The sequence below is a fragment of the Mesocricetus auratus genome, unplaced genomic scaffold (genome assembly GCF_017639785.1).
Source record: "Mesocricetus auratus isolate SY011 unplaced genomic scaffold, BCM_Maur_2.0 Super-Scaffold_6730, whole genome shotgun sequence".
Lineage (NCBI taxonomy): Eukaryota > Metazoa > Chordata > Mammalia > Rodentia > Cricetidae > Mesocricetus > Mesocricetus auratus.
In genome coordinates, this window is record NW_024429184.1 from 56,715,790 (window position 1) to 56,743,630 (window position 27,841).

Consider the following 27,841-nt stretch of genomic DNA (forward strand, 5'->3'; position numbering starts at 1 on the left):
CTCGTAAAAAAAAAAAAGGAAAATGCAGTTAGAACCTCATGTCTCATTCACTGACATTTCATAATGATAAAATTCAGGATTGGTTCCCTGGCATATCTTCTTTGCTGTTGGCATTTACTCCTGGTCATTTTTCAGTCTTTAATTTTAACCCTGAAATTTTAAGCTGTGTCTAGAATTTTTACATTTCTCTCAAATGAGACAATTCCTATATAGGTTTTGCTATTTGAGGTAAACATGACTGCTTTGTCACTCCCCTTGATCCTTCTCTTCCCTATAGTAGTAGTTTAAGTTCTTCAGTTATGCAAGTTCTTAAACTTTGTGCTTCTTCAAAGAATTTGTCTTACATAGAAATGTTTAAGAATAATACATTTCCATTTACCCTTTAATGTGGTAATAAATATATAACATAAAATGTATTACCTTGCCATTTTAAGTGTATAGCTCATGAATTTATTTTTTCATCTATGTCAATATTTTGAAACTGTCGTTGTAGCTTTTTCAAGTTATAGCTTCTTGTCTAACAGAAATAGGAGTTGGCACTTATTTGACGTTTTGCAATGTTTGCTGAATGAATCAATTCTTTTCTGTTTGTTTCCTCTAAAACTTAGTGTCAAAAACTATGTACTAAGAAACCATCAGCATTTGACACTTAATTATGCTTAAAAATATCGTGAGATCATTCATTCTTTTAAAATATTTGTTGAGTTTTTATAGTACAGACACTATATCTAGTTTCAAAGACTTTTTTTTGAGTAAAAACTGAAATCTTGTCATTAGAAACCCAAAACTTCTGAAGTAAAAAAATAATTATGTAAATAAATACATAAATAAGAAAAGTAACACTGATCTTAAGTATCAGCCAATGGTTTTAGGCATAGCTTAGTGATATGATACAGAGTAACTGAGTAGTACCAAGTTCAAAAGCAATTTAAATAACTTGACTGATTAATGGAGAATGACTTACTCAGTTGGGTAGAGGAAGGATTCTCTAATGGGCCAAGTTTTAAGTGTACAATTAAAATATTAACTGCTTACTCGCTCCCACCACACACACACACACACACACACACACACACACACACACACTAAGAAAGAAGAATAACATAAGTAAAAGAGAAGAGCAAATTTGTAGATGGTACAGTAGAAAGTAATAAGATTTGTATAATTAAAAATATGGAAGCTGAAAGTGCATGATATAAAATGAGTTGATAGAACACATAGCTACCAGAGTGTGCATGATTCACACACAGGTAATGAGCTCAAAATTCACTGTTACTGTACTGGTAACCACTAGTGTGTTTTAAGTTTGCAATGCAGTTTGGCTTGTATAGTCTTTTGTAAGAGGACTCTAACTTAGTGCTGAAGGAATGGAAGGAACCAGTGGCTAAAGAGATAAGTTTATTTTGAAGACTATTATATAATATCCTGATGAAAGATAGCAGCAGTTTAATCCAGTTTGGAGACCTTGTGGAGAAAAGACTAATTTGTTTGAAATTTAGATCAAATAGAATTTTCTGGGAAACAGGGAGGACCCCTAAGAGAGATATGCATGGTAGCCCAGATAAGAAGAACAGGACTGAATCTTCCAAGGGGATTAGGAGCACAGGAGGAGTGGTGAGGCTGCTGGGAGATAGAGAGGGAGTGAAGAGGAGGGGAGAGGAGGACATGGAGGAACAAGAAAGTTGAGTCAGGGGAAGAACAAACGAGAGAAGGATGAGAGATGCCATAAGGGAAAGAGCCATTATAGGTTTGAAGTGGCACTAGTGAGATGTCCTGAGACCCACAAGGATGACACCAGCTGGCAATCTAACCAACAGTGGAGAGGTTACCTTAAATGCCCTTCGCTGATAAAGTGGTTGAAATCTTCCTTGTGTGCCATCCTAGAGCCTTCATCCAGTGGCTGAAGGAAGCAGGGGCTAAAGAGCTAAACATTGAACTGAATTCCTGGAACCCAGTTGCAGAGAGGGAGGAGTGATGAGCAAAGGGGTCAAGACTTGGTGGTTGAAACCCACAGAAACAGCTGACCTGAACAAGGGGAAGCTCATAGACCCCAGACTGATAGCTGAGAGGCCAGCATGTGACTAATTCAGACCCCCTGAATGTGGGTGTCAGTGAAGAGGCCTCAGTATTCCTAAGCCCCGCCCTGATGATGTGACAGACTTTCCAGATGCCCCATGAAGAGTCTCATCCTCCTTGGAGAGTGGAGTGGGGATAGCAGGAGGGGTTGGGGGTGAGTTGAAGCCTGGCAGGAGAGGAGGGAAGGAAGAGGGAGCTGGGATTGACAAGTGAAGCAAACTTGTTTCTAATTTAAATAAAAAAAAAGAGAATGTGTCTAAGGATTACTTGCAAAACAAGGTTGTTAAGGTGAATTCTTTCCCAATCCCCAGCCTGTCTATATATCCATAAGGTAATTAAAATTTGTGATGATAAAATTTATTAACTAAAACACTAGAAGCTTGAGCATATTCTAAAAAAATAGAATAAATTGTAAACACAAAGTGAATTGTTTTCAATTTTGTAGCTTATTTACTGAGTTTGGTTTACAGCTTGCATTTAGTAAAGATTTGTCAGTGGAAGCATCTAGGTTAAGTAAGTGAAACGTCCAACTGAAAGCAATAATTACATTGTTGTCTTCAGGACTAGATAGTTAGCTTATCTGTGAAGTATTTCCCTTAAAAATGTAGATCATGTGTCTGAGTTTTATCCTACAGCTCCCTCATATAAAATGTTCTGTATGAGGGCATGCAGTTTTAACCAGTATTTAGAGGCAGAGACAGGCATATCCCCGGAGCTCATGGACCAGTTAGTGTTGTCTATTTAGTAGTGAACAGCAGGCAGACATGAAACCCTACCCCAATAATCAAAATGTACTGCAATTAAGGAACAGCAACTGAAGTTATCCTATGGCCCAAACACATATGAACACAACATATCTGCATACACACACACACACACACACACACACACACACACACCACACACCACACACCTGCCTGTACAAATACATGCTTGAGCAAGCAAGGGCACAAAGTAGATTTGTTGGATTTGGGGTTTATATCATATAAATTTACTTCTATTCCATTTAAAAAATATTGACCACACACAACATATTATTTTTTGATTATATTTGTTCTAACATTTCAAAAGAGATGCAGTTTGAATTTTGCCCACATACTAAACAGATCCTTGTTCATAAATGACAAATGTCACAGTGTGTGGAGACACCAGACCTTGAGCAGAGACCCACTTCCCCACCAGCCTGGGAGTAGGCAGCTGTAATACAATGCCCTGGGCAATAAGTTCCTGAAAAGGGCTGGCCCTCGGGAACCGCCCTGACCTCGACCTTGTCCAAAGACTAACCACCTCTTCTGACACACCCAAATCAGTTTTCTGGTGTCAGAGCAGAACCAGCCAGGGGAAGGAGAGAGCAGAAGCTTTTCTGGAGGGAGGCCTTTCTTGGGAAGTTTTCTTGAGCCTTTTTGGGGCCTGCTTAAAGTTTTCTTTACACCATTGAACGAGTCTCTGTATTGTCAATCCCCGACACCCTCCACACATTCTAGGACACAGGCTGCACAGGGGGCGCGGCAACAGTGTATGATGTCAGGCCTCCCAAATGCCTTAATCCATTGCTTATTCCAAGTTAGTGGGATAACGTTAATGGTGGCTATTCCATTACATACATTCCACACCCACTCAGGCTAGTAGTAGGACGCTTCTGTGCAGCCACTGATTTGACTCTCAAGAAGTGCTTCTTCAGATAGGCTTAATAATTAACTTCCTAATTAGTTAAACAGATCAACTAGGTAAATGCAAATATCACTCAAACTGCCTGAGGCAACTTGAATAATCTGGAGTAGTTAGAAGTTAGAAGACACACACTCTATGATCTTTTCCAAAGTAAACAAGGCCACCGTCAAACATCTCCTATTTAGAAGGAGCTAATTATTCACACCACCTCTCCTGATAGTGCTGCCTCCACATGTTCTGCACTTCGTCTTCATCCTTAGTACACTGGTTTCATTATTTTTACATTGATGTGGTGTGTGTGTGTGTGTGTGTGTGTGTGTGTGTGTATGTCCACATGTGCCCATGTGCCAGTGTGCTTGTGTAAAGATCAGTGAGATATGAAGCAGGAATAAATTCTCAATTACCAGGCTTGATTATTTTACCATTACAACTGTTTGAAACTCACTGATTCTAGTGTTTGGTATTTCTTTTTTTTTATTATCATTTTTTATTTTAATTTTAAAAAGCTTGTTTTACATGTCAATCCCAGTTCCCTCTCCCTCCCCTCTTCCCGTACTCCCCTTCCCCCCCTCCCTCCCACCCTATTGCCAAATCCTTCCACATAGGGGATATCTAGAGTCTGTCATTTTACTCTGGGTAGGGTCAAGGCACTCCCCTAAGAGTCCAGGCTGAGAGAGCATCTCTCTTTGTGCTATAGGCACATGAAGACAGTTTGTATACCAGGGATAGACACTGATCCACAGCTCAGGGCCCCATAGGTTGCCCAGGCCTTCTCACTGACACTCACATTTGGGGGGTCCAGATCAGTCCCATGCTGGCCTCCCCACTGTCAGTCTGGGGTCCAAGAGCACTCCCCTGTTCAGATCAGCTGTCTCTGCTGGTTTTGCCAGCCCATTCTTTGCCAATTTGCTCATCACCCCTCTCTCTCTGTCACTGGGTTCCTTGGGTTCAGTTCAGTGATTAGTTATGTGTTTGCCTCTGCTTCCATCAGTCACAGGATGAAGGCTCCCGGATGGTTATAGGCATCAAGTTCATTATCAGGAATGGGTATTCGAGGTGGTCCCTCCACTATTGCTTAGCTTGCCAATTGATGTTATACCTTTAGATCACTCGAGGTCACTCTGGTGCCTGATCTGTCTTCGATCCTATGATTCCCTCTTCCCCCTATTCTACCCCCACCCCCTCCACTTCCTGTTCCCCCATGACCAACTCCCTTCCTCTTAATCGAACTTATCCACTTTAAAGTCACACAATAAAACATTTATAAAGTCAGCAATATACTAGTGAAAAATAATTATAATTATCCCCCTTGGTTTTTGCTTCCACTGCAGTAAATGTAACTTCAAGTCTTTTAAAAACTGCAAGGCACAAATCAAATTGAAAAATGATTCCCACAGTTATAACTCCACTTCAGACAACACAGCCCAGTGTCTGAGTAACCCCCACCATACCCTTATTTGCTTTCCATTTGTTCTAATTTCCACACCTGATCATAGGTATCAGGATGTATGTTGTCCACTCACAAGCATTAACATTTAAAAGAAGGTTTTGGCAAGTGAATTAAGGGCATAAGATACATGAAGGCCATCTTACACAAATCAAGAAAGTTCACAAATACGCAAACTTTTCCATTACGTGAATCATGAATTGACATATTACAGATACTTAATATAGAATTTAAATAGCAAAATGGGTGCATGTATGTTTATTTTACTCAAAGATATAAGAGCTTTAGGTTCAGAGTTTGACTAACATAAACCATATGTGCTGTGTTTAAATTTCTAATGAAGACTGGACTTCTAAGGGGAAAATAAGGAGAAAAAAAAAGAAAAGGAAAAGGTTGCAGATTGGGAAGGAAAAAGGGAATATAGGCTTTAACAGTTTCAAATCATATATAATGTTGTTAGTAATGTGTACTACAAGGGTTTAGCACAGTTTATGTATGTTTCAAACAAGAACAAATTTATACAAGTTCTATTGACTCAAATACACACAATAACTCTAATTATATGACGAGTTTAATTAATGATTTATCAGTTGTTCCTGTTTTTATTTACATATTATAATAATATTGCAATGACCCAATCTTGGCCGTTTTACCCTATGCAAATAATTATTTTTAACAAAATATATAACACAAATATCAAGGTTGAAATTTATATTATAGTACAAATGAGTATAGAATTGACTATTTTTATGGAAAAATTCACTCCACTTAAAAAGTATATTGGTTTACATTTTATAGGCCATTGATGGAAAATACATTTGTTCTTTCCAATAAAATAATCCGTTTGGACATAGGAAGGATAATGAAGTTACTAAATGTTTAATGATGACAGGAAATAGGAGATTGGTGCTTTTTAAGAAATATAAAGAAGGATTTGGAAAAATGAGTGAACATGAGGAATGGCCAAGTGATTGTCCACTTTAATTGACAGGCTGCTCTCCAGATTGCTAGCATCTGGAAGGAGGAAGGTAGACTGCTGTCCATATACTTTTGTAAATGTTGTGATTTAAGTTGTGAATTTATCTGTACTGCTTCTAAAATTACCACAATTCCCACATTGTTTAGAAAGTGTAGTGCTTGAGATAAACAAACCACAAGTAAAGTTTAGCACACACTGAATCAGTTTTATTTTGTGGATCAGAATACTTAGGCTTACATTACACCAACAACCCAGACCAAGTTCACCATGTATAAGTTCCCACAGCCATAGCCAAATGTTTTAATCTATAGAATATTCTGTTTTACCACTGGCAATGAAATCATCACTAATAAGTTCCACAGATGGAAGGAAAGCCACAGAGAGCACTATGTGCTAGCTGTCAAGCATATAATTTACGATTTAGTAATGCATACTACATTTATAAATTTGATCACAGTGCATCTTTTTTCAAATGAAGGCAGAACTGAAGTGATTAAAGATATTTTTAAGGCAATATTTGGGAATGAATTATTATTCTTAACATTTTAAATGTCAAAGACAATGTTACATTTAAAGCAACCAATTGGTCTGTATATTGGGTTTCATTCTGTATTATCAGAACCATTAGTAATACAATACTTTCAACAACCACACCTAGAATCTATTTGCCTTTCATGAGAAAAGAGAAATTTACTGAAAGTGAAATTATTAGGTGTAATTGTTATTATTAATTGTCAATTTGACAAGACCTAGAATGACTTGTGAAGGAAATTGCTCTGAGGAGTTGTTTAGATTTTATTAACCAGAATGTATGTTTGAAAGACACATTCCTAGTTGAGTTAATTGTGGAAGGGGGACCCACCCTGGATTTGCACACCATTCCATGGATTGGGTACATAAATTTTCCAAGAGGAGAGGATGCTACCTGACACGGAACATGTGTGCATTTATTCTCTCCAGTTTTTGATTATGGATGTCATGAGGTGTTTCAAGTAACTGCCTTTACTATCTTACAAACATGGGCTATTACCTGGGATTGTGAGATCAAATAAATCCTTTCTCCCCTAAGTTGCATTGTGTCAGGTTCTTTTAATATAGTAACAGAAATGAAACTATGACAACAGTTGTCTGTATTTCTAAAATGCTGAATAGTGAGGTATTTTAAGAACTACTTCAGTCTTAAGTGTGTGCACATTTTGGTCTTTAGGTATATATGATCATTCTTTCCATATAGTATGAAAGAGACAAGGAAAGGATACTTTTGTGGTTTTTGAAACAGGGTTTCTCTGTGTAACAGTCCTGGCTGTCCTAGAACTCACTCTGTAGACCAAGCTGAACTAGAAATCACATAGATTTGCTTGCCTCTGCCTCCTTAGTGATGGAAGTAAAGGTGTGCACCACCATTGTTCAGCAAGAGGGCACATTTATTAGAACGTATTTAAATTGAACAAGAATTTTTCTTTTCCATTGGTTGAGCATTGAGAGACTGCCCGTTCTCTTTTTTTTAAGATTTTTTTATTATTTTAATTTTAAATAGTTTGTTTTATATGTCAATCTCAGTTCCCTCTCCCTCCCCTCCTCCCACACCTTCCCCAACATCACCACCCAAGCCTCCCACCCTATTGCCAATTCCTTCCACATAGGGCATATCTAGAGTCTGTCATTTAAGTCAGGGTAGGGTCCAGGCACTCCCCTAAGAGTCCAGGCTGAGAAAGCATCCCTCTTTGTATTATGGACACACGATGTCTGTTTGTATTCCAGGGATAAACACTGATCCACGCCGGGCGGTGGTGGTGCACGCCTTTAATCCCAGCACCTGGGAGGCAGAGGCAGGCGGATCTCTGTGAGTTTGAGGCCAGGCTAGACCGACAGCCTCCAAAACAATACAGAGAAACCCTGTCTCGTAAAACAAAACAAAACAAAACAAAACAAAACAAAACAAAACAAAAAAACACTGATCCACTGCTCAGGGCCCCATAGGTTGCCCAGGCCTCCTCACTGACTCTCACATTCAGGGGGTCTGGATCAGTCCCATTCTGTCCTCCCAGCTGACAGTCTGGGGTCCAAGAGCTCTCCCCTGTTCAAATCATCTGTCTCTGCTGGTTTTGCCAGCCCATTCTTTGCCAATTTACTCATCGCTCCTCTCTCTCTGTCACTGGGTTCCTTGGGTTCAGTTCAGTGTTTAACTGTGGGTGTTTGCCTCTGCTTCCATCAGTCACTAGATGAAGGCTCCAAGATGGTTATAGACATCAAGTTCATTATCAGGAATGGGCATTCGAGGTGGTCTCTCCATTGCTTAGCTTGCCATGATTGAAGACAGACAAAAAAATTCACATTCTACCTATATCTCATTGAAAAATAGGCAGATAACAGCTATAGGTCCTTAATTTCTTAGACATCTATAGCTGTAAGAAGCTGTAATACAATAGTGCCACTAGGAAACACACTACTCACTGGAGACAGAGGTTCTGTCCCACCTGGTCCCACAGCTCTTTAGTCCCACAGAGACTTTACATTAATTATAACCTGTTTGACCACCGACTTAAGCTTCTTACTGACTTGTTCTCTCTTAATTATTAAGCCATGAATCTTAATCTATGTATTTCTATATGGTCTTATTTTACCAGAGAATGTCCAGCATCGTATCTTCCTGGCAGCTGCCTGGAGGCTCCTCTCTGAATTCTCTGCCCAGAATTTTCCTCCTCTGGTAGCCCGGCCTATATCTCCTGCCTGGCTACTGACCAATCAGTGTTTTATTCATCAACCAATAAGAGAAACATATATTAATAGCATACAGAAGGACATTGCCTCATCAGTTCACAGTTTGTAAGTCTTATAAGTTGTTTGGTATGACGTTTTAAGTGTTCTCTTATATTTACTTGTTCTTGAGCCTTCAAACATGTGAGAACTATATGGGTAGGTCATGTGATACTTTAGAATAATATGAAAACTTGGAAAAGGTCATCTGTAAAGTCTAAAAAGATTTAAGAAGGAAGTATATTTCCCTAATAAGGTTATACAAATTAGTATATAAATAGTATATAAATATAGTATATAAATAGTATATGAATAAGTGGGGAGGGGAGGAAAGGAATAACAAAAGTGTCTGATTTTTCCACCAATCTTTCATTCTATTCATTTATCATGTATCAGCAAAGTGTCATAAGCATGTATAGATGTAAGAAATGGAACATAGACACATGGAATTAGAAAATTCCAATTGCAGAGAGGGTGGAGTGATCAGTAAAGGGGTCAAGACCAGGCTGGAGAAACCCATAGAAACAGCTGACCTGAACAAGGGGGAGGCACTCATGGACCCTAGACTGGTAGCTGGGAAACCATCATAGGACTCATTCAGATTTGCTGAAAGAGGGTGTCAGTTAAGAGGCCTGGGCAATCTATGTGGTCTCTGGTAGTAGAACAGTGTTACAGTGTTTATCTCTAGTAAACGAATGAACTTTGGGAGTTCATTTCACATAGAGGGATATTCTCTCAGCCTAGACACATGGGGGAGGGTCTAGGCCCTGCTCCAAAAGAAATGCCAGACTTTGATGTTTCCCCATGGAAGGCCTCACCCTCCCTGGGGATCAGAAAGGGAACAGGATAGGGGGTTGATGGGGAGCAGGGGAGGAGGGGAGGTAACTTGGATTGATATGTAAAATAACCTTGTTTCTAATTTAAATATAAAAAAGAAAAAACAGAAAAGAAAATCAATTATCTAGATTTAGTTAATAAAATCGTGTACTTATGTATTTTATGGAAATGTACTGTAACACTGATTTTGTTACCTTTGAGGATTGCTTTAGGGTTTGTATCATTTGGGTCTTGAAAATGTTTATATCCTATAATTAAGATGAATATACAGTCAATAACTTAGAATTAAGATAAATATATAGTCAATAACTTAGAGTCAACTTGATTTCATTACCTTGCTAATATAACTGCCGAGTTGTTTCATGGGAATAAATATAAAGTTGCAAAATCCATTTTGGTCATTTCCAACCTTCAGCACGTGTATCTTAAATACCAGTGCTCTAATTTGAAGTTAAATTACAGTTACCCTATGGAAAAATAAAGGCACTCAAATTCATTCAGTGACTGTCTATTTACTAAAAAATAAGTAATATGTACATGCATTACACAGATACAAATTTTATTTACAAAAATAGACACTATCAAATATGACACAAATAACCACAAGGAAGTACTCAATTGTTCAGTCACACATAAAAGCCCATCTTTTTGTTTTACATTTCTAACCTTATTTTTCATTTATTCTTTTCTCAGACAATACATCCCAACAGCAATTTGCTCTCGCCTCACTCATTCCAGTGCCATCTCCCACTCCCCCTCTTCCCTAGAGTCACTCTCCTCCTCCTTTTCCCTTCAGAAAGGAGAAAGCCTCCCATGGTCCCATCTGTAACCTGAGGTTTTCTTTGATCTGGCTGGTTCCCCGGGCCTATTTACTCTTTGCCTTCTCTTACCAGAGGAAAGGTCCAGGCCTTTTACTCCATAGGGGGTCTACATTACATCTGTTCTGGGTCTCCACAGAGAAAAGAAGAGAAGAGGAAGAGAGTGATTTCCTGCTTGTCCCTACTTATATATTGATTCTGACTGCTATGTCACTTCCTGCCTGGATCACATGGCAACTTCTCTTTACTACATTTCCCAGAATCCTCCTCGACTTCTAGTCCCACCTATCTTGCTTCCCTATTAGCTAAATGTGTTTTATTCATCAACCAATAAGAGAAACATATGTACAGAAGACTTCCCCCATCAGTTATCAACCACAAACAGCTTAACAAGACACAATATATTAAAGCTGGATGAGGCACCCCAATGTGAGTAAAAGGGACCCAAGAGAAGGCAACAGAATGAGAGATACCCCAACTATTAGCAGTCCTATAAGCACCCAAGCTATACAACCATAGCATCTATATCATGTTTTTCTTTATTTATGTATTTTATATTGTTTTGATTTCTTTTATACCCATAAAAATAGTGCTACAATAGACTTTCATGTGGTAATATGTACCAAATAAAGCATGAATAAGATTAGAATCTGGAGCTACACACACTAGCTAGCCACAGATGCCAGACAGTGATGACACACACACCTTTCATACAAGCACTAGGAGGCAGATGCAAATGGATCTCTGAGTTCAAGGCTACCTTGTATTATACTAGATTGATCCACTCTCAAAGAGAAACAGAGCCAGGATTGGTGGCTTTTACTTTTAATCCCAGTACTTGGAAGTCACATGCCTGTAATCTCAGCACTAGGGAGGTGGGGACAGGAGTGATATGTCTGGACAGAGAGAGCTGAGAGCATTGTGTTTGAGGGTTTGTAAGGATAGGATCATCCATTTGGGCTGAAGATTCAGTAGAGGTAAGAGCCAGTGGCTGGCTGTTCTGCTCTGATCTTTCAGCATTAACCCCTATATCTGATTCTGGATTTTTATTATTCAAACCAATTAGAATTTGCATAACACTTTCAAATAGAATATTGTATAGGTCTTTTGAAAAATATTCAAAATTAGATTAAGAAGCTACCAATTTTAATTATTTCTGTAATTGAATATCATTTTCTTTGATTTCCTTATATAATTTAAAAACAATTATTGCTGTTTTTATCATTTTAGATAAGTTTACATTACTTTAGTTAATACGTAAATATATTTACAAGCCATATGAAACTCAAGCCTACTGGTCAAAAGAACACATAATAAGTAGAAATTTGTTTGGGTAAAATACCACAAGAAAACTTGAAGTCGGAGCCACACAGTCTTGAAGGAAACACTATTAGAAAAAAATGTCAAGAAGACAAGCAATTCCTTAGAAGCTTGAACAGTTGAAGGCTGTATGCTATTGGACTTGAGCAGATGAAATATCATAGACAAAGTGGTGTGAAAGGTAGATATTTTTTCAGAGCTTATGATCCCATTACCAGCAATGCTGTTTGTGGTGAGGGTTCTCTTTCTGGCCTAAAAACCACATCCTCCTTGCATCTTCATATGACAAAGACTCACATAGATCTCCCTGTCACTGCTCTTCTCGAGGCTATTAACATTATTAGATTATACCTTCACTTGGGTGAGTCATTTTAAATTATCTCTCCAGTATACCCCTACTTTAATTAAATTCACTTTAAAGGGGTTTCAACATGGATTTCATGGATGTGAGGAGTAGGTTTACACAAATGCAAGAAGCCAATGATTCCTTGTACCTAACAATATCTTAGTTTGCCTCTATCCAATCTAATTCTCAATGCTCATTGAACTTGAACTTGCCAGAACTATGATTTGGATATTTAAAGAACATTCAATGCCATATTCAGTGGGCTCATACCTTTAACATCCAAGAACTGATTTCACCAGCCTGGACACACTGGATAATCACTGCAGATCTCCAAATCCAGAATAATGCTGAGTCTTAGACTGAGAACACCTGTTAACTATAAAACAATACCTTTGAGGCATTTATTAATATCAAATGACAAGATTAATGCATCTTATAATACAATCAGTCCAGTAGTGTTTAAACATTATCTGATATTAAAAAGATCCCCTGAACTATACTCAAAGAGAAAACTGATGATAGAAGAACATCTAATATGATTCTGGGGAGCAAACTGAAGTCACAGGAAGCAAGAAATGTTATAAGGACTTGTTGAAATATAACTTGGAGCAATACATCATTCCTGGAGGGCACCCGGTAACACTGGCCCTGGGGGGATTGAAGCTGCTACAGGAATAAAAGATATATTAGATTTTTAGAGCTCTTGTGTACAAGCACATGGAGGAAATGGAAGAGATTCTATTTTCACAAAAAGCAAAAGATGGAGGGTGGACAGACAGACTTGATTCTTTATTAGGCTAAAATTGAGAAGAAATATTTTGAAAATGTACAAGGCAATTACGTTTATTTTCTCTTGAAAGCCGGGAACTAGAAAAGGCACTCTGAGTAAATTCTTAATTTAATGCCTGTCAATTATTGCAATCTACTCTTACAAACTTTATGTCAATTTTTTAAAGTAGTTTGGCTAGGAGAAACTAAATAATTTTCCCAAGTGTACACACTTAGTTCCAGAGAACAGAATTTTATTATACCTAAGCCTGGAGTCATAAAATCTGGTCCTGCCTTTTAGAGCTCAAAAACACTTATACTGAGAGAAGCTGTCTACTGCATGGTTTTATCACTGCGTCCCACTCTCTCATGTAGATCAGTATAATTCACAGAACTCATCTGAAGTTGTCACCAAGGAAAGTCAGAAATATTAAGATACACACTAGGGCAGGAGACTCTTCAGGATCTCTGGGATGTAGTTTCTTTTTCACAGGACTGGGCACGATTCTGTAAAAGTCTATCACTTGGGTTCTATTGATTCATGATCTTACAAGGGTGTTTCTTTTTCTTTAAAAGTAGGCTGAAATGCACTTTCAAAACACAACAAAAGGTCTAACATCTAGCAATGATTTGACATTTAAAAATGGTATGTTAGAAATGAAATAGGATAATTTAATCAACCCCTTACTGAACCTGACACTGAAGCTCAAAATCCCAATGAAAGTCAGGGCCTCCTGCCAATACCACTCAGGAAAAACAGCTCTGACTGGAAATCAGGCTAGAACTTAGGGAGAATCTATTTTAATAAGGAATAATGGGCTAAAATGGAAGAACAAGGGTAGTAAATCTATTTTGTCCTATGCAACTGTGAGGCCCTACCTGACTGAAGAGAGGGGGAAATACAGATAGCTACCCCATGTACCAAAAGTAACATTTGAAAATAAATCAAATTGATAAAAATGTAGTTATGTCTCTTAAGCTTATGTAGTTAAGCTCCATTGCTTAATCGTCTCACATTCTTCTTTATCCCTTCCTTAGCTGAGGGACATTTAGGTTGTTCACTGGTCCCAGTTATTAGAAATAAAGATGTTATGAATGTAGTCTTTCAAATGTCTTTGTTGTATGATTGGTATATGCCCAAGAAAGCTATAGCTGGGTTTTGTGGTGGATTGATTCCCAGTTTTCTAAGAAACCACCACACTGACTTGCAAATTGGCTGTACAAGTTTGTTGCTGGAGTTTCTTTCAAACCATTTCCCATGGCTGTTTGCCCAAAATAAACACACAGACACTATATTAATTATTAATCTGTTGGCTGATAGCTAGGGCTTCTTATTGTCAAGCTCTCTCTTACTTATTAACCCAGTTCACATAAAATCACATCATCAACAAACAGAATTTTTCTGCCACTCCTAGTTAGAAGACTTCTCTGGTCAGATTTTATATCAGTGCAACAAAATAACTTATATAAGCAATGCAAGGAAAGTGAGTGTTTATTTGGAATCATTGATTAAGAGAGAGAGTGGTTCACATGTCATGCCAGAAAAGCAGAGAGGAATATTTGGAAGAGAATAGAATAAATTGTAAACTACAGGCCACTTGAGACTCCATCCCTTCATTTAGACCACATCTCCTGCATTCCATAACCTTCTAACAATGAATGCCTCCAAAGTTAATCCATGTACTTGTCCAGAATTATATTCTAATTGTCTCTATAATGTCTAAGTACTTCTAAATATTTTTAATCTAATTGGCAATCAAGATTGACCATTGAAAGCCTTCTTTATTTTCTAATTTGTCCAGGATTTCCAGCACTATATCAAGTAAACATTTATTGTTCACAATTCCAGAGGAAAAGCGAGAAGCTTTTCCCCTTTAACTATGAGAGTTCATGAGAGCACAAAACATAAAACTTTTATTAATTAAAAGTGACTTCCTTCTACATACATTTCATTGGGAGTATCTATAAGGAAACATGGTTAAATATAATACTTTTTCTGGTTATTTACTATTAAAGAAAATGGAATTCAACTTGCAAAACGATATCAAGTTTTTGGCAAACAATACAGCCTTGGTCGACACAGACAAGGTATACGTAGGGTAAATTATTACTATCAGAAAAGCTGTTTTCAATTAAAAGTAAATAAAAGAATTTAATATATAGGCAGGCTAACAGAGAAGACATCAGGAATTGCATATGTGGAACCCTAAAATCTTCTATTACTTTACTGAGAGATAACTTGTCTACATTCACCACGATAGTTGAAATCTAGCCTCCCAGTGTAGACGCATGGGTAAATAACAAACATAATACATACAAATCTATGAAACTAGGTAAACTCCTTAAGTAATCCAGTGAAAATTACCAAGCTATATCTGCATCAGAATTTGTAAACTACTTATAAGATTCTAAACGTAATATCATAACTGAAAAATATTTATGTATTTAGGAACAACAACATTTTTAGATTAAATATTGACAATTGTAAACAAATACCTTTTAGGAATTTCAGTATAGTATTGAGCAAAAGTTTCAGAGCGTACCTATTGTCTCTTATATTTATGAGAAACCAGAATGAAAAACTCAAACATTATTATGGGTTAAACTATTTTTACCTCAACTACGTTGGACCCCAAAATCTCTGTATCCATCATGTTTTGAGATAATATCTGTCCTCTTATGAAATGAGGTCCATAAAAGACAAGGTCCAGTTAATATGAGGTTCTTAGTATGAGCCCCAAACCAACAGGATGCTCTTTTAATGAAACTGGAAAAACTAAAGCACACTGAGGCCAGGAAATGCCTGATGAAAGTTGAAGTTCTGTTGCTAAAAACAGAAAACTATCAGAGACTTCTAAAAAGGTCTGGAAAAAAAATCAGCTAGGAAGAAACATGGATTGGATATCTTGATTTCAAGAGTTTTGTACCTGATACCTAATTTGTGGTGTTTGGTAACAGCTAGTCTAGAAGCTCACAATAAATCCAGAAGTAGAATACACTACCAAGAAAAACATGGTGAGTTCTTGAGTGACTGGATTATGATAAACCATTAAACAATGGTATGCCAGATACAAATTAGAACTGACGTAGCACCACACGCATATATTATAACATCTGAATTTAAACTGGAATAATTTGCGTACTCTGTGAATTCTAGAAAATCTGCCTTGGCTAAATGACAGAATGCAGTATTTTTTTTCTTTTTACAAAGAATATTGTAGTAAAGACATTCACTAAGTTATAATTCTGAAGTGTCTTAAAAATAGTTTTGAATAGTAAATATTTCAAACTTTTCTACTATAAATGATTTAAAATGTTTTCAAAGAAATTTGTTTATTTGACTTTTAAAGAGAGTTTATATTTCTCTTACTTAATCATTACATGACTTATTGCATGTCTAGAATAGAAAAGTTTATGTAACAAGATATTTTTTGGAATGCAGCTAGTCTTGCTGTGTGCTAAAGTCTACCATGAAGTCATCTGGAATGTGTTGAACGAGGACAAATGTATTATAATTTGTATTATTACTAATCTATAGTTATTATTTCTTTAGGCAACAAAGAGCAAAACTAGCTACTTTTATGGTTTAAATGTCAAATTATTTAATGTTTTAATGTTTGCAAAATGTGTGGCCTCAGATGGAAAATTTCAGTAACTTTGTTAATATAGGAAAAATTTGACCACTTCTCCTCATATATGCTAAGCCATACACAAAATACGATGATGAATTAGGAAGGAAATGCTGTTAAGAGAATTACTGTAAGCATGAGGAAACTATTAGGTCCAAGTTTTCAGTAGTCTAGAATTCTAAGATTTGATTTTTAAATGATGAAACATCCAATAAGCCAAATGACTCTGCATAAACATGTACATGGAATAAATTATTCCAAATGAAAGCATAGATGTTATTTGTTCAGCTGTTTTAGAGGTTGGAACGTTAGGAACAAAAGCTATTATTGTTCTATGTATTTTTTCACAGGAAATAGACAGTGGCAAACATACAGTAGTTCAACACATGAGATCAGAGGCAGGGTTTTTATAGTAAACCAAGAACAGATGTTGGAATGATTCGAGACCTTTACAGAAATTATTAGTTATGTTTGCCTTTGAAAGCAAAGAAAGTTTACAGAGACTCACATATCTGATTATATTAAGAAACAGACAGGTTTTCAAATCCAAAAGCTTTAACTCATTCAGTCTCAAAATTCCTGTTGCACAATTCTGTACTTGCTACTCAACACTACTGACGATAACTAAAGAACCACGGCCCCCAACAGATTTCCAAATCATGCTTACTTTTGAAAGATTTTTAAGACCAGTATCCTGTATGTAAATTAAATAGCCACATTCTCCCAAAATCAAATAAGAATAGAATTTTTTCAACAGGAAAATAACTTTTCTTAGTAGCAATGACTGAAATGGATTGATTATTAGACATAAGGAGGTACAATTTTTCTCAATAACTACAAGGGGTTCTTGTATATTGAACTTAGAGTCAGCACACGACTTTCATCATATGTATAGGAGATCTGTATGAATAAAATTGGCCTCATCCAAATTTCTGCCATTGATCTCCAAACAAAGCAGTTCCTCTTTTCCTTAGGAACTCTGTCCTACCTTACTCAGTTTTGATTCCATGAATATTATTACTGTGATCACTTCGTAGGAGACATTCTCATTCATACTTTTTCCAAAATTAATTATTTTAAATTCATAAAAATGTATACACATTCATAATTTATGTCTCAGTGTTCTAATGTTCTAAGCACATATATTCACACATGCATGCACACCCATATACACACAGTTCGCAATGATGACATGTAGCAGTTGAATGTGTGATGTGCTACTGGTATGATAGTAATGATGAGAGGATACTACACTTCTTTAACAGTTTTTCACTGGTAGAACACATCACTACTAATTATAGTCACTATGCTGTACTGTAGCTCTATAAAAGTATTCTCACCATTTTATTTTCATATCCTTTCACCAACAGTTCTCCAACACTTAATCCTAACTAAAATATCCAATGCTGATCTTCATGTCCACTTTTGTGAGATAATTATTGTTTGTTCCACATGAAAACAAGATCAATTAATATTTGTGGTATTTGTCTGTGTCAACCTTGTTTCATTTATCAAAATGTACTGAGTTTCTATGCTCCTCTCTGATCTAACAGAACTGCAGCAAGGTTATTCTCATGTACTTAGTTCCAACTTGGTGGCTACTCTCAATTTATACCTGTGACTGCACTCAATTTATACTGCTATTGCAATTAAAGAAAAATCTAATGGTGCTAATTAACTTTATCTTATACTTCTGACCTCTACTTTCAGATGAGCCATAGGTACTGCCCACACATTATTTCTTAATCCATCTTAACTCTAAGTATTATTTTATTTTCTCAGTTCTCTTCTCAGAGAATTCGCCCATGTTCACATAAATACATTTAAAATTCCATTTGATAATTTTCCTCACCTAGCCATTCCTGTATATATGGCTAGTATCATTTTCTTTCTTTCTTTCTTTCTTTCTTTCTTTCTTTCTTTCTTTCTTTCTTTCTTTCTTTCTTGTTTTTTTCTTTTTATTTTAACTTTAAATAGCTTGTTTTACATGTCAATTCCACTTTCCCTCCCCTCCTCCAGCACTCCCCCATCCCCCCCATCCTCCCTCCCTATTGCCAGTTCCTTCCATATAGGGGATATCTATAGTCTGTCATTTCACTCAGGGTAGGGTTCAGGCACTTCCCTAAGAGTCCAGGCTGAGAGAGCATCCCTTTTTGTGTTATGGACACATGATGTCTGTTAGTATTCAAGGGATAAACACTGATCCACTGCTCAGTACCCCATTGGGTTGCCCAGGCCTCCTCACCGACTCTCACATTCAGGGGGTCTGGATCTATCCCATGCTGGCCTCCCAGCTGTCAGTCTGGGGTCCAAGAGCTCTCTCCTGTTCAGATCAGCTGTCTCTGCTGGTTTTGCCAGCCCATTCTTTGCCAATTTGCTCATCGCTCCTGTCTCTCTGTGCTGTTTTTGTTTTTTTGATACAGGGTTTCTCTGTATTGTTTTGGAGACTATCCTGGAACTTGCTCTGTAGACTAGACTGGCCTTGAACTCAAGGAGATACTCCTGTCTCTGCCTCCCGAGTGCTGCGATTAAAGACGTGTGCCACCACGCCCGGTGGCTAGTATCATTTTCATCACATGTATTTTTGTTATTTTCTGTCCTAAAACATATTGGTTCACTGTTTGAAAAAACCTCACACTATTTATTGTAGCTACAACTTCAATTCTGTGCTCTGATTCATATATTTTTAAATGCACTATAACTGCTTCATTGTAGAATTTATATCCGTATAAGTTGTTAAAATGTAAAATATTTGTCTAAACTTGCTGCATACACTTTCTCTTAATTTCACTGCATTCCACTTTTTCAAAGGAATTTCTTATATGTAGTAAACAGGAACTCCATAATTTTGCTTTTCGTATTGTTCGAAAATTCATTGATGAATACATGTTTTGTAAAATCTATTCTCTTCCTTTTAATTCCTCATATGTCCTCTTGACACTTTTTTCTTCCAAATCATCTGTCCATTGTTTGTAACCCACTGAATCTATGTACTGTTGGCAATATGTGCATACATGTGGGACCATACACTGGAGAATGCGTAGAATCTCAGAGCTCACATCCTTGATTGAAATTGATTCTCCTTCAGGCAAAAGACATGACTTTCTTCATTAGAATTGGAACTTCATAGTACTGTCATCTATCCATATAGAGACTTTCACTGGATTGATCTTCTACAGGGTTTTGTGCATGCAGTCACAGCAACTGTGAGTTCATGTGTGCAGCAGCCCTGTACTACCTGAAAAATATTTTTTTTCTCTGCTGAAGTTCACGATTTTTGGATTTTTCAACCTTCCCCTATCATCTTCTGTGATGATCTCTAGGATTATCCTAGAACAAGGGAATGTCATATATCTGTCCGATTGTGAATTGAGTACTGCAGTATCTTTCATTCTGCTCAGTAACCAGTGTGGGGCTTGATGTTAATCACCATCTACTGTAAAAAGAAACTTGCTTGATGAGGACTGGAGGTACAGTACCCTACGAATATAAAGATAAGAAATTTGGGAGTAGTATGACATTATGTCCATTTAGAAGGGTAATAGTTTTACATTTCCCTATAATGCCTATGACCTAATCAGCCATAGGTTTTGGGCCCAGTTAACAGTACCAAAAATGAATTTAATCTTATGAAGTAGGCTTTAGGTACAATCAGAAAGTGGTTGATTGGTCCCATAATGTTCATGCCACTATTGGCACTGTTGGGCATATTAGTTATTATTGTAGCTCTCAAGGTTCATGTCTGGGTAAGACTGTTGAATCGTCTCTTCCATGGTAACATAAATAGAATCCTCCAGAACTATAAAAGCAAACCATTAGAATGAAGATTCCAGGTTCATATCAGCTTGTTTTATATATGTCATGTCACTAAAGTTTGTAGTAACTTCAGCAATAGTCTTGGAATCAAAATAATCAGGAACAATATCAACAGCATATGATATTTGTGGACATGACTAAAGCCCAGATGACCACCAACTTGAAAAGAAACAACAGCAACATATATATGAATCTTTTTATTTCATGTGGTATCTGTAGGAGGCATTATCCCCTTGTTAGATGTTAAATTCATTTAAACACTTTTAAATAAACATATATGTATATATCAAGCTTTTAAATACTATGTTTCTATATATTTTAAAGATCTTTAGTGTCAATTATCTCTTATAATACTAACTGTGCTCAACAGTTCCCTACCTCATTAACCCTTCCTGATCCATTATTCCCCTTCTCTATTTATACTGTGTTCTATAGTCCTTTTTTATATTTTTTGTTGTGAGCCTAGCCTTTAAGGGATGAACCGTCTCTCCAGCCCTAGTCCTTTCTTTATTGTTGTTGCTGCTCATACTTTTATTCTTCTCTCATGCATTATACCTCTACTTCTAAATCAGTTTTCTCTCCCTCCACTCCTCCCTGTCACACCCACAGCACCATTCTCCCCCAAATTCACTGCTGTTCCATTTCCCTTCAAAAACAAACAAACAACAACAGCAAAACCCCCAAAATAAAACAATAACAAAAAAACCAGGCTTCCCAACGATATCAAATGAACAGGTTATAACAAGTTACAATAAGACTAGATACAACCCTAATATCAAGTCTGTAAGGCATAACCCAGCAGGAGGAAAAATGTCCAATGAGCATACCAAAGAGTCATAGACACCCTCCCCCATAAGAACACCAAGCTATACAACCATAATATATGTGAAGAAGACATTGTGCAGACCCATTCAGGCTCTATGATTATCACTTCAGTCTCTGTGATTCCTTATGAGTCCTGCTTAATTGATTGGGTGGTGTTCTCACCATGTTCTTAACCCCTCTGATTTCTGCAATCCTTTCTTCCCTTCTTCTGCTGTGTTATCCAAGCTCTACCTAATATTTGGCTGTAGGTCTCTACATTTGCTCCCTACTTTCCTTTCTTAAATTTTGCTCCCATGACCCCGTACAAATGCCCTGCCTTCTGTGGATCAATCATATTCACACATCTACACTAAGAGTATACATTTAACCCAAATGCTCATCTGTCTTTCCTTAGAGCAAAAGTCACAGTGTTGATACCTTGTTAATTTCACTGTATATAGAAACACAAGTCATAAGTAATGATTACACCCTTTGTGTTTTATCAAAATATCATATTTGCACACATTTTCATCCTCTTAGATCACATAGATTCTACATTTACTCATAGATATCCCACAACTTGTAAGTCCCTTGAGGCATGTGATACTTCTCAAATCTTATGTAAATTGAAAATACTGGATATAGATATTTTCTATTTTGTAGAACAGTTTTGGACTCATAGGCATTACTTTCTGGCCTACTATTTATTTGGTATATAACTAACCTCAGAAAATGAAGTTTATGAAAAGGCTAAATTTTTGTTTGTTTCCATGTAAAACTTACTATTCTATTGTTTGGCCATATATATGTATATATAGTAAAAGAAATTGCATTGACATAAACTAAGAGTTTCTTTAATTAAATGATAGTAACATATTCTTTAAATATGAATAGAAAATTGTCCATGTTTATGAGCTGTGAGACTTGATTTACTCTTATATTTCTTTATAAGACAGAGAATAGTAATACTTACCAATAATATTGAACTAATCAATTATTGTTCACATGAGTTCACCCAAGAAAAAGCACTGGGAATACTGTGTGAAATGTAGAAAGTGACACACAGGTGTCAGTTTCTATCATTGCAAATTTTATTACTATATGAAAACCAAATCACCCCACAGCTCAACAAAATGTTTCAAGCCATACCTCAATGCTGATTATGCAATGAATTAAAATTTTAGGTCTCTTCCACCTTATCTTCTTGGTGAGCAAGCTTCTGTTAAAAGCACCTCCTAACAGAAGAACCCAGTAATGAGTATTAAATGATGTACAAGGAATTAATTTGTAAGTTTCTCCTTGGTTAAATTTAACCAGTGATGTAAAATGGGACACAATGCCTGTCAGTGTATTCCACTTCTGCATGAAAATAAAGGCAACAGAATTCCAACAGCAGCCCTATCATTATCAGAATAATTGAAGCTGAATGAATTATTTTAATGCTCTACAATGAGCACTGCTAAGAACAAGCTGTCATCTGTATTTAAAAACTTATTTCAAGTTTTCCTTCTAATGTTAAATATGACTTCATAAAGCTTGATTATATGCATGTGTGTACACAAATAAATATTTACATATGTGCTTATGTTCATATGTATAAACATAAGATATTAACATCTCCTATTACTGTTCTATTAGTGGCATGAACCTGGAAGAGTGGAGTCTAAAAATGAGGTCAAATAAGTTTCATGTAATAATGAATTTTATTCATGGCATCAGCCAATTTATATCCTGAGGATATAATCAAGATCATGAACAAAGTTCACATGAGTTTATGCTGCATACAATCACAGGGCAACTTGTGTTTGAAACAGTTTTTAATAACAACTATATGATAATGGGTAATGTAAAGACAAATTCACTACTACCACTACACCTGGTTGGGTTACTGAAGTACATTACAAGGACAATCCATCTTATGGAGGAACAGAGGTTACTTGACACTTGTGTTGTTGTACTTGGAGTTTTTTCACAGCTCTCAGAAATCTCACACAGTTTCATTCATTAATAGTTATCTGACAATCTACAAATAAACACTACTAAAAATAAAAGTCACTTGCATTGAATAAAGCATAGTAACTTTGATTATCTGTATCTCTGTCAATTTTTTGCTTGCTAGGCTTGAACTCAGACCCCAGTATTCTCCTTTCTAGCTATTATTTACTTTCACTTACGAACATCAATAACATGCAAAAGATCTATAAACTTGAGTTGACTGCTTGTATTACACATTAATCATTATCATACTAACAGTATGTTTATTGAATGTGTAATGTTTCAAATTATTTAGAATACTAGCTGACACATAACCGAAGATCAGCTCAAAAGAAACAATCCAGATCCAATAAAATGATTCAGCTAGAATAGATATTGATTTACAGATTATCATTTAGTCAGTTTTAAAACAGAATATTCTTTAACTTATTTAGTTTACTTTATGAATGTTCAATATGCATATCGTGCACCATCGACATACCTGGTGCATATGAAAGCTAAGGAATTGATCGAGTATCCTAGGACTGGAGTAACATATGGTTGTGTGCCTCTATATAGGTGTTGGGAATCAAACTAATGTTATCTGGAAAATCACCTAGAGCTCTTAACCACTGATCCCTCTCCTTAACACAAATTTAACTTCTTTTGTAAAGCAAATAGTCTAGTAGAGGTTTCCTAGCCAAAACATTGACTAGAAGCCAAACAAACTGTATTAAACAAGTCTGTGTATGATTCTTTGCATTGCTTTGATGGTGGAATGAAAAAGTCAACATGACCTCATGGGGGAGTTTTGAAGGTGAAGCTGTTGGAACATACTCTTCAACAAGGAAAGAGAAACTAAGTTCAGAATCTGACCTCAATAGACACTACTGTTCTATTATTTGTTCATTATTACATGAATGAAGATATTTGTATGATCAGTTACTGACTAATAAAATGTAATGAGACATAGCTTTACCATTAAAAATCCCTTTAGAAAGTCAAATAAGTAGAACTTATGTAGGAAAGGAGTGTGATTTTGAAATCTTAATACCAACCTGTAGAGACATGGCTCCTTCAAGACCAATGCCTACTGATTCTACTCAAACAGTTTTACCAACCGGGAAACAAACATTCAAATATATTAGTCGGTAGCCACATTAATTTACACCGCAGCTTCCATGATGAGATTTTTCCTCTTTTTCATATCCCCCTTTTTTTATTTTTTTTAAATTTAAATTAGAAACATGCAGGCTTCAAATGTCATTCCCAGCTCCCCCCTCCCTTGTCCCTCCCCCAGGCCACCCCCCACATCATTCCCCAGGGAGCGTGAGGCCCTACTTGGGGGGATTTCCAGAGTTTGTCATTTTATCCAGGGCAGGTCCTAGGCCCTTCCCCATGTGTCCAGGCTGAGAGAGCATCCATCCATATGGAATGGTCTCCCAAAGTTCATTTGTATGCCATGGTGAACACTAATCTACTACTGAAGGCCCCATAGACTTCTGAGGCCTCCTCACAGACACTACATTCATGGAGTTTTGGTCAGTCTTCTGTTAGTTTCTTAGCCGTCAGTCTGGGGTTCAAGATCTCCCCCTTGTCAAATTAGCTGTCTTTGTGGGTTTCATCAGCAGGGTCTTGACCCCTTTGCTAATCACTCCTCCATTTCTGTCCTTGGGTTCCAGGGGGTCATTTCAGTGTTTAGCTGTAGTATCTGTCTCTGCTTCCATCAGTCACAGGATGACGGTTCTAGGATGTCATATAAGGTAATCATCAACCTTATCATCAGGGAGGAGCTGTTAATATAGTCTCTCCAATATTGCTTAGCTTGCCAGTTGGTGTTATCCTTGTAGATCTCTAATGATCTTACCAGAGTTAGCTCTCTCCTCAAAGCTATAATGACTCCAACTATTATGGTAACTCTCATCCTGGTCTCCTCTATTCTTACCCCGACTCAACATTCCTGCTCCCCCATATCTTCTTCTAACCTCCTCTTATCCCTCTCTCTTTTCCCTGGTTCCCTCTCCCCTCCCCCCATTTCTCCAATTTGCTCAGGAGATCTTGCATCTTTTCACTTCTCAGGTATAATCCATATCTTTTGCGAACCTCCCTGTTTCCCAGACTCATTGGCCCTGGAATTGTAGGCTGACACTCACCTGATCCACGCATAAAATATACATATGAGTAAGTACATACCATGTTTGTCTTTTTGTGACTGGGTTACCTCACTCAGGATGGTTTCCTCTAGTGCCATCTATTTGCCTGCAAATTTTAAGATTCTATTGTTTTTTTCCGCTGAGTAGTACTCCATTGTGTAAATGTACTACATTTTCTCTATTCATTCTCCAGTTGTGGGGCTTCTAGGTTGCTTCCAAGATCTAGATATTACAAACAATGCTGCTATGAACATAGTGAACAGACATCCTTGTTGTATGAATGGGCATCTTTTGGGTATATGCCTAAGAGTGGAATTGCTGGGTCTTGTGGCAGACTGATTCCCATTTTCCTGAGGAAACTCCATACTGATTTCCAAAGTGGCTGTACAAGTTTGCACTCCCACCAGCAATGGACAAGTGTTCCCCTTTCTCCACATTCTCTCCAGCATAAGCTCTCATTGATGTTTTTGATTTTAGTCATTCTGACAGGAGTACGATGATATCTCAGGGTTGTTTGAATTTGCATTTCACTAATGGCTAAGGATGTTGAGCACTTTCTTAAGTGTCTCTCAGCCATTTTAGACTCCTCTATCGAGAATTCTCTATTTAGTTCAGTCACCCACTTTTAATTGCGTCTTTTGGTGTTTTGGAGAGTAGCTTCTTAAGTTCTTTATAAATTTTGGAAATCAGCCCTCTGTCAGATGTGGGGTTAGTGAATATCTTTTCCCAGTCTGTGGGTTGCCTTTTTGTCTTGCTGACTGTGTCCTTTTCCTTACAGAAGCTACTCAGTGTCAGGAGGTCCCATTTATTGATTGTAGATCTCAGTGTTTGTGCTGCTGGTATTATGTTCAGGAAGTGGTCTCCTATACCAATTCATTCAAGGATACCTCCCACTTTCTCTTCTAACAGGTTCAGTGTGGCTGGATTTATGTTGAGGTCTTTGATCCATTTGGACTCAAGTTTTGTGCATGGCGATAGACATGGATCTATCTTCTGTCTTCTATATGCAAAAAATCAGTTATGCCAGCACCATTTGTTGAAGATGATATCTTTTTTCCTTTATATAATCTTAATTATACATAATTGCATAATTGTCGAAAATCAGCTGTTTGTAGGTGTGTGGATTAATCTCAGAGTGTTCAATTCGATTCCATTGGTCTACCTGTCTATTTTTGTGCAAATACCAAGCTGTTTTCAGGACTATAGCTCTATAATAGAGATTGAAGTCAGGAAAGGTGATGCCTCCAGATGTTGCTTTGTCTTGGTTATCCTAGGTTTTTTGTTTTTCTCTATAAAGTTGAGAATTGTTCTTTCAAGGTCTGTGAAGAATTGTGCTGGAATTTTGATGGAGATTGCATTGAGTCTGTAGATTGCTTTTGGCAGGATTGCCATTTTTACTACATTGATCCTACCTATTATTATTATACTTAAGTATGTTCCTGTTATCCCAGATCTCTCCAAGACATTTATCATGAATGGGTGTTGAATTTTGTCAAAGGCTTTTTCAGCATCTAGTGAGATGCTCATGTGATTTTTGTTTCTCTGCTTGTTTATACGGTGGATTACATTGATAGCTTTCCATATGTTGAACCATCCTGGCATCCCTAGAATGAAGCCTACTTGATAATGGTGGATGAGTTTTCTGATGTGTTCTTGGATCTGATTTGCCAGTATTTTATTAATTATTTTTGCATCAGTATTCATGAGGGAATTTGGTCTGACGTTCTCTTTGTTAGTTGTGTCTTTCTGTGGCTTGGGTATCAGGGTAATTGAAGCCTCATAGAAAGAGTTTGGAAAAGACCCTTCTGTTTCTATTGTGTGGAATACTTTGAGAAGAACTGGTATAAGCTGTTCTTTGAATTTCTGGTAAAATTCTGCACTGAAGCCATCTGGACCTGGGCTTATTTTGGTTGGGAGACTTTTGATGACTGCTTCTATTTCCTTAGGTGTTATAGGTCTATTTAAATTGATTATCTGTTCTTGATTTAATTTTGACAAGTGATATCTATGCAGGAAGTTGTCCATTTCCTTTAAATTTTCTAATTTTGTGGAGTACAGGTTTTCAAAGTATGACCTGATGGTTCTCTGGATTTCCTCAGTGTCTGATGTTTCTGATTTTGTTAATTTGCATGTTCACTTCTGCCATTTGGTCAGTTTGGATAAAGGTTTGTCTATCTTGTTGATTTTCTCAAAGAACCAATTCTTTGTTACATTGTATTGTTTTCCTAGTTTCTGTTTTATTGATTACATCGCTCAGTTTGTTTATTTCCTGGCATCTACTCCTCCTGGGGGAGTTTGCTTCTTTGTGTTCTAGAGTTTTCAGCTGTGCTGTTAGTTTTCTAGTGTAATTATTCTCCAGTTTCTTCATGTGGGCACTTATTGCTATGTACTTTCTTTCCTCTTAGCACTGCTTTCAAAGTGTCCCATAAGTTTGGATATGTTGTGT